The 8,864-nt window shown below is 43.0% G+C and overlaps 1 long non-coding RNA gene across 1 annotated transcript; it reads left to right on the plus strand.

Moving 5' to 3' along the window:
* The first annotated feature begins 2,362 nt into the window (after positions 1-2,362).
* Positions 2,363-3,798, plus strand: LOC143333594 (uncharacterized). The gene is made up of 3 exons (XR_013078287.1): positions 2,363-2,416; positions 3,062-3,377; positions 3,704-3,798. It is a non-coding gene; the product is annotated as an uncharacterized LOC143333594 (long non-coding RNA).
* Positions 3,799-8,864: the final 5,066 nt, after the last annotated feature.

The following is an 8,864-nucleotide window of genomic DNA, read 5'->3' on the forward strand; positions in this document are numbered from 1 at the left end:
GTAGATCATCCTCTTCCTCATCTACGGATTGCAATTGTCTGTACAATTGCCGAGCAGGGCCCATCTGCTGACCTATGTGGGAATGTGGTGTGTGTGCATGTGCTTGGGCCATGGGTGGTGGTGTGTATGGATGTGCTTGAGCCATGGGTGGTGGTGTGTATGAATGTGCCTGGGTCATGGACAGTGGTGTATGAATGTGCCTGGGCCATGGGTGGTGTTGTGTATGGATGTGCTGGGGCTACGTTGTATTGGATAGGTGCTCGTGGTTGACATAAGTGTTTTACAAGAACATCAAAACTGTTGCTTAACTTCACGTGAGCCTCAGCAATGGTGTCCAGCCGCTGTCTGTTGCTTTCCTCAGCCTTCTCCAAAATATCCACAATCTTCCTCTTGATGTCCAGGTCAGCCTGCACTGGGTCCACACGAATCCTCTTCTGCAGCATTTCCCCTCTGTAATTATTCAGCTTGGCCTGAAAAGGAGCAGGGAGAACATTAATTAGCTGGAGAAATGATAGGTAATGGCAACGTGGAATACTCCATTAAAAGTTGTAGTCCCACTGTTCCCACTGTTCTATATCCACTTATGGAAATACAAAAGCAGGTACAATCGCTCTGTAATGGCCCAGGCACATTTGTATACACCACCATCCATGGCCCATGCACACGCATACACGCCGCATTCCCACACAGTTCAGCAGATGGGCCCTGCTCCGCAATCGTACTAACAATTGCAACCCGATGAGGAAGAGGATGGTCTACTGTAGGTCTACTGTCCTTGTGACTGAGGTCATAAACACAATTTCTTTCACCTTTCTTTCACCTTTTTGGCTATACTTAATGTTTAACCACTTAATGTTTAATTGTTTGTTTAATATGGGCCACTTAATGATTAGAAAAATCTTTTGTTCACTGCCTGCGTAGTGCTACTGCTACAACAGATGCACTTGGTATGATTAAAACAAAAACAAAACAGCTAATTTACAATTTTCAGTATCTGCCTACTACTATTGTTAAGAAAACGAATAATTTACTGCTGCCTTAAATTTCATTACATCTCCAGAAAGGTGGGTCTTTAGTTCTTGAGTCACTGCAAAGAAAATGTAAATGAAATGACTTGTAGCAACAGTAGTAATTGTTAGAAAAGAGTACACAACGTGACACGAGTATTCCACCTCACAGATGGACTACTCATGTCAGGTGAGATACATACACACTATTACTACTTTACTACTACAACGCATTTCACCCTGAACGTCACATTATCTCTGCAATGACTCAAGAACCACAGACTAACATTTCTGGACTTGTCAGTGATATTACAGAGGGATGTAAACCTACTAAAAACGTACTTGCAGCAATCCTCTTCGTCTTTGAAGTGGGGTCTCGGTGTCCTGGGTGTCAGTGTTTGTCTGTAGGTTGTCACTCTCTTCTGTAGCGCTACACAACTCACTTGACTGCTCGTTGCCTTCATCACCGTTCACATCAGCCGTCTCAACACCGAAGTCTAAACTTGTGGTGGATGTTGACCCGCTCCAGATATTATTACATAAATCAAAATACAGATATATTACACGACCATGACCACTGCGTCTCTTTCTGTCAACGGCGTCTCTATACTTGCTCCTAATGGCTTTCAGCTTTGACGCAATTTGGGGTTTGGATATTTCGTTAGCTTCGTGGGGGTGAGAAGATGCCCTCTCCTCTCCGTCTTTAGGAGCCGGATACTGCTCTAAAAACAGTGCCCTAATGTCTGAATATTTCGACTGGCACGTCTCCCAGTCAATTCCTGTTTGTAATTTGTTGGTTTTATAACTCAACGTCGATTGTAGAAGTAATTCAACCTCTTCGTCGGTCCAAACAAAGTTTTTCTTGGCAACCGCCATCGTTGTTATTTTCGCACCGGAAGCAGAAATGGACAACTTTGCGAATGCTCGCGGACATACTGCCGCTCTATCACAGTACCACCTAGCAGCCTGGCGTGCATATCCAATCGAATTCGCCCACTTTTGCGTCTTCGTATAAACAAACAATTCCTGCTGAGAACACTCGTCTAAACGCGGATAAAAAATTGAAGACGACACGCCACTTTTGCGTCTTCCGTTTTCATCGCCTCCGTATAAACATAGCATCAGCCCCTTTCAGAATGTGCCGCTTTTGGTGTCTGCAGCTTTAAATGCAAATGAGCTGCTGCTGCTCATGCCTACGCCCCACCCATAAAGTGTTACCGTGGTAACGGGGAGGGCTTAGACTTATGTAGCGCTACCCATGTGAAAGTAGCTGATATGGCGGCAATGAACAGACCGAGCGCTTCAGTAGTTCAACCGTACATGTTCGATCCTGAATCGGATCCTGAAAAAAGAGGGGAGGCTTCTGCAGAACCTGAGACTCAGAGAATTCAGCAGGACTCTTCTGAATGGTTAGTCTAAAAATGTCTTTCTACCTTTTTCTCTTCAATATGAGCGTCGTCTGTACAGGTGGCAGCGTGAGAGGCCCGTAGTTCAGACGGTCAGTGCTCACGCTAAGAAGCACCAATCCTAACATGTAGCATACGAGAATGACGGGGGGAGAAACTCAGCTAAAAGCCTCTACCAAGCATTGCCACCCAAACGAAACATAATTCAAACCCCAAGAAAGTATATGCACATGTAACGAAAACACGGAAATAGCATATGTGCACTTCAGCGTCTGCTAATTTCACCACATTATGCAAACCACACAAGCCTGATATTATATGAAGGCAGAGTCCGGAGGTCTTGGTTGTTTACATAAAGAGGAGGGGGTTTCTAGAGTGGGGGGTTAGTGATGTGTAGGTCGCAAACGAAATGGCTCTTACAGCAGGCACCTGCCAGGGAGCTGTTAGTTTCAGCGCTCCGTCTCATTTACACATGAACGGGCAGAGCACACACAGGTGACACTGCTGACCAGCACTACTGGCCATTCACCTCAGGCTGAGAAAAAGTAGCTAGCGAGAGCACACACATTCAAATCTAAAATGTTGGTATGCAAGGTTTCTTATTTCTTTAGCTTTATACATGCATGATTTTTTTATTTGTTTGTATAGGTGCACATGTGGAAATTGTGCAACAATGCAGTCAGAGCCTGAAAACATATGCTGCCAGGAGGTGCCACAGGTAACATTATCTTTACCTACACTTTTGATCACAGTGTATGATTGCAGATAACATGCCACTGCAGATACTTACCTTATGTTATGCATAATAGGTTACAAGACAGCTGCAGCAGCTGGATGAAAGGCCTCCATGCATGATCGACCATCCAGGTTTAGAACCTGTTTGCCTGAATGTGTTCTCGCTGCAGAACGCATACAACATTTACAGGGCTGACTATGGTCATTTACGGCTACGGGGGATAGAGCAGTAAGTTTTATCAATAATAACCTACTTAATTTCACTGTTCATACACCATAATAAACTAATTATAGTCAGCCAATGCCACAAATTCAGATCATATTTTTTCTTGAATGTATAACCAAGTGTTTCCTAAGCAAATACTGTATATTACACATTATTCACATGAAACATTTTACAGGTATACAATAAATATTTATTGACTGCAGTCATGAATATTTGTACATGTAAATACAGTACAAGAGAAGGATTCACTGAATCCAAATTGAAAAAATGTGAATACGGATCTTGGCAATTTAGATGCTGTTGTCTAACCACATGTTCAGTTTTGTCAGTCGCTACAGGTATTTAGCCTATAGGAGTTTTGTGAGCTGGTGCTGGGGCTTCCTTGGGCAGAAGATTCATGTAGTCATCCCATCGTGCGTCGTACGACCCTTGATTGAATCTTGAAACATAGCTGGCGATGACCTCCTCCTTGTCTGGATGTTCATACTCTGAAGACAGGTCCGGCTGTGTATGATGATGGATCGACAAAGACCTTCTCCATGATTGTGTCCATCAAATCATCAACATACCCTGTGCAATACACAGACACACGCTGTGAAACACCTCCAAAAAGGGCGTCTGGTGGTGGGGACTGAGCTTTGCAATGTCCTTCAGGACTGTCTTTTTGGTCAGCTCCTTCTCCAGGTGGTAGAATGCAGGAGTTGCTGAAAGACAAAAACATTACATTACAGCATAACATACTTATTGGTAATGACTGAAATTGCAGTGAATCAATATAACCAAACCAGTTGAATGAAACAAACCTGGTGAGAGCCATTTACTCTCGTCCCTTGTTCTGCGAATTGTATGTAGACACTGTGGGAAGATGATGATGCCGCAGTCCAATAAATGTGGTTTCTGATGGCTTGCATCCACTTCTTAATTTTTTGGCCTACAAGATGCTTTCTGTATTTGAAAAAGCCCACCAATACATTCAGCTAATATTTATGCAATTTCCCTCAGAAATATACCTTTCTCCATGTGCCAGACATCATAAAATTGGGTGATGTTGTTCTCCCTTAGAAACTTTTGAATTTGTGGATGACCGTCTGTGACGATACAATCGATGGTTAAACTACGTCCACCCAACAGTGCCAGGCTCCTCTTCAGGCCTTCCTTCTCCATGTGGCTGCTGCCACCAACCTCATTGCTTTGTCAAAAAACCATAAGTATGGGTCCATATTTAAAATGCGTGACATTGGCAAAATTTAAAGCAAAAGCAAGCAAAAGAACACAGTAACATATCATTCTTCCTGCCCGCCTAAACCAACTGGAGATCAACAACAATGTTGGTGTCGAGGTCCATCATAGTGTAGCTCCCAAACTTTGCACTGTGCCCTGTGAAAACATTGTCACAATCTTGTATTGAAGTCTGTGGTATGTCTTTATGACGGTCTTCCTATTCATTTACAATCAAACATATTCTACTCTTATATCTGGAGAGTCAGCCCTCATGTCGCCACCAAGTATTACTTTGTTTTCTTCGCTGAGCTGCTGCAGCATCACATCCTGCCAATTGTTCCACGTGTGGACAATAGCTGGTTCTATATACATTCTGGCATGCAGACGAAAAGTGTCATACAGGAAAATCTGCAGATGCGCATTGCCTTGAACACCTGATGGTAGACAAAAATGGCAACAGGTTTTATAATATTAAACATTATATGCCATATTTAACAATGGAGCAAATTATTCTTTACTCATTCCTGCAGAAAGCTGTACATTCCCAGCTGGTGTGTTATTCAGAAGAGGCTGGCTGTTCCAATTTCGGGAATACTCACAACGGGTGCACAGCTGTTCCACTGATATGAATGTCCCAAGCCTTTTGGTTTTAACAGTGCATACACACTTGCACACAGCACACATCTCGAACAGCTCCATTAGACAGGTCTCATAGACTATGTATTTTTTATCTCGTGTGTGGAAGTGGATGCACGAGTCTTCAGGGTCATACTTTGTGTCCAGCCCTTGAGACTCCATCGTTGAGCTGCCCTCGAGAGCATCCTCCTCCTCCTCCTCCAGGCTTAGAAAAGGCAGTGTGAAGGGATCAGTGGACGTGCCGAAGTCCTTGCAGGATACAGTAGCCTGGACAGCTGTAACAAAAAGTATATTGTTATGATAACAGGGCATACTGAGGAGTAAAACATGACAGCGCTGTTACAGTCTAAATTCATGCACTAAAGGGTGCAACAGCTCACTGCTACATTTGATCAACAGCAATTTGCAGTCTAGAACACTAACCTTCACTTCTGTAATGTGAAAGAAGAGTCCTCCAAGAGAGTTGTGTGCCAACACTGTGTCTCCGTGGAGTCTCAGTCTGGCAGCCAGTATCTCTTGTCGCAGGTATTAGTGATGATGTACTGACCTATACAAAAGAAGAGAAGTTACATCAATTTTATGATACATGTATAACTATGCCAACAGCTACATACAGTGTAGCAAAGGATCACTCATAAATAAACTCCAAGAGAAGAAACTTATTGCACAGAATGGTTGGCTTGGAGTGTAAATTGTGCTGTGATGTAGCAGTCTCAACCATACACTCGTTTTGCCCTGGGCTTTTCTAACATACACCAGTTCAGAAAATTTATTGTAAAAATCTTTCCAAATGCATTATTTTCAAAAATTCCCAAAGCTTAGACCCTGCGGAGCGTCTGTGTATGTATTACTTGACCAACTAGGTTACTGGGTTTGCATATGGAGACCAAGCTGATTGCTAACTAGAAGCTAGCGGTCAGCGTTAGCCTGTGCTATATGGCAAAGCACTACTTGGTTGGTTCGTGTAAAACTGCAAAATGAACACAGCTAAATATTTGTGAATGCTGGCATCTCCCTCAAACATGCACTAAATCATTTGCAAGATCTCAAACGTAGTGTGGCGTACCAAAAGCTACGGTTGCCGCGAGCGAACCTTTGATGGCTGTAGTCGTAGCCTCGAAGTTAGCGGTTAGCCTGACATTGTTCTCAATGGCAAAACACACGCCACAACACGCAAGAGTTCGCGCTATCTACAAAAGAAAAACACAGCTAATTATTTGTATACTTACATGTCCCTCCTCTGCAGGTATTCCCTGCAAAGTTGGAAGTGACCCCTCCTTTAAAAAAGGCCTCCCGGCTAATCCTGCCTTGTACTGCCCAAGGTTGGAGAAACAGTTAGCCTCGAAGTGGTTCGCACACACCAGTACTTTCTTGCCTACTGTAGCGGGGACGTTGCCTTCAAAAATGAATTTAATCCACGCCGCTCTTCTGTCCTCTGTGGCTGGGAGCCGATGGAGTGAATTGTGCTCGTCTTTATAGCCAACAACAGAGCACTTCCTGGGGTGCTTCGACATGATGAATCCAAACACGGTTCTGTTGTTAACGAAATAGCGAATTTGTGAGACAAGAGTCACCGTACCTATGCCTCGATGGGAGGGGACATGGGAAGAGGGGGTGGTGGCTGGTGGGTGGGAGCATGCAAATATGCGGGCTTGTTACGTAACAGTACTCCCTGAATTCGAACGGCTCGTCTGGAAGGGTGCTTTCACAAATCCGTATCTCACGCAAAAAAGCACGGACGGTCTTAATTCACACTTTGTATGCGTGTAGTAGCACCAGAGACACAAAATAACACCCCAAATCCCAGAAAAAGTCAGTTTTTCATAATATGGGACCTTTAAAAAGGGTATCTATTGGCCCTGTGTCATCAGGAGACACGGCAATGTACAGCTGTGTGTCATCAGCGTAGCTTTGGAAACTGATGCCGTGTCTCCTAATGACGTCTCCAAGAGGAAGCATATAAAAATTAATAAGTATACATACTTACATAAAAACATCAGTCTGTGAGATAGGAGTGGAACCATTTAAAAACAGTACCAGAGAGGCCAAACAGGTGTCTGAGTCTATTTAATAAAATGTGATGGTCTACTGTATCAAAGGCGGTGCTTAGATCCAGTAGAACCAAGACTGTGAGTTTCTTTTTATCTAAGTTCCACCTGATGTCGTTTAAAATCTTTAAAAGTGCTGTCTCGGTACTGTGGTTTATCCTAAAACCAGACTGATGTCTCTCAAAGATGTTGTTTCTATTTAAAAAGTCACTGACTTGGTTAAAAACCAGTTTTTCTAAAATTTTACTTAAAAAGGGTAAGTTGGATACAGGTCGGTAGTTATTAAAAACGTTGGGGTCTAAAGTGCTCTTCTTCAGAAGGGGCTTCACCACAGCTGTATTATAAGTGGTGGGGAAGACACCCGTCTGAAGGGAGCAATTCATAATGTTTAAAAACTGTTCCTCGAAGAATCCATAAAATGATTTTAAAAGTGAAGTGGGAATTGGATCTAAAAGGCAGGTTGTTGGGTTTACTTGGGAGAAAACTCGACCAAGTGTCCTCGCATCAACCAGGGCAAAACTCTCCAGTGTTTCCTTAGGCAAGGACAACAATTCCAGTGTGTTAACAGATAAAACGTGTTGGGATAAAAGGCTGCATCTGATGTCCTTGATTTTAGTTCTGAAGTGGTCTGCAAAGTTCTCACAAAGAGCATCAGATGGCATGTTACGAACTTTATTAAAATTTGTGCTTGTTAAAATATCAAAGGTGGAGAAGAGGAACCGGGGGTTGTTTTTGTGGTCTATGATAAGTTGTGAGAAATGAGAAATTCTTGCCTGTTTAACTGCGTTATTGTAGCTTTTGAGTTGTTGCCGTAGAGTCTTGAGGTGGACTGTTAGTTTAGACTTCCTCCATCTCCTCTTGGTACTCCTGCATTGTCTTTTCAGTTTATGGATTTTATTGTTGTTTCTCCACGGGGGTGTAGGATTTCTTGTGATTGTTTTAGTTAAAAGTGGAGCTACTGAGTCAAGAGTGGACTTCAGTTTGCTGTCAAAACTATCAACGATAAAATCACAGCGTGCAGGTAAAATTGCTCTGTAAAATCTCAATAAAATTTGCAGCCACTTCAGGAGTTAGGTAGCGCCTCCTCACTGTTCTCACCGGGGCCTCCCGCTGGTTAAAACTGGTGATATTAAAAAACACACAGTAGTGGTCAGACACAGCCAGGTCAACAACAGAGGACACTTCAATGGACAGGCCATGGGTTATGACTAGGTCCAGGGTGTGTCCTCTGTTGTGAGTTGGCTGCGTGACATGCTGCTTAAAATCTAGACAGTTTAAAAGATTTAAAAATTCTCTGGACATTGGATCCGAGATGTCATCAACATGTAGATTAAAATCACCAGTTATTAAAATCCTGTTGTAAGAGGTGTGAATGGTTGATAAAAGATCTGAAAATTCACTGATAAAAGAGCTAGAGTGATGGGGTGGTCTATATACAGTTGTGCAGAGAATTGGAGGGCTGCTAAAAACAAAGGCATGGTGCTCAAATGATGTGAAACTGTTAAAAGACACTGCAGTAGAAGTAGAAGTGTGTTATTTACTATTGACGCAGTTCCACCTCCTTTTCTACCCCCTCTAGAAGAAA

This window comes from Chaetodon auriga, chromosome 16 (assembly GCF_051107435.1).
Source record: "Chaetodon auriga isolate fChaAug3 chromosome 16, fChaAug3.hap1, whole genome shotgun sequence".
Lineage (NCBI taxonomy): Eukaryota > Metazoa > Chordata > Actinopteri > Chaetodontiformes > Chaetodontidae > Chaetodon > Chaetodon auriga.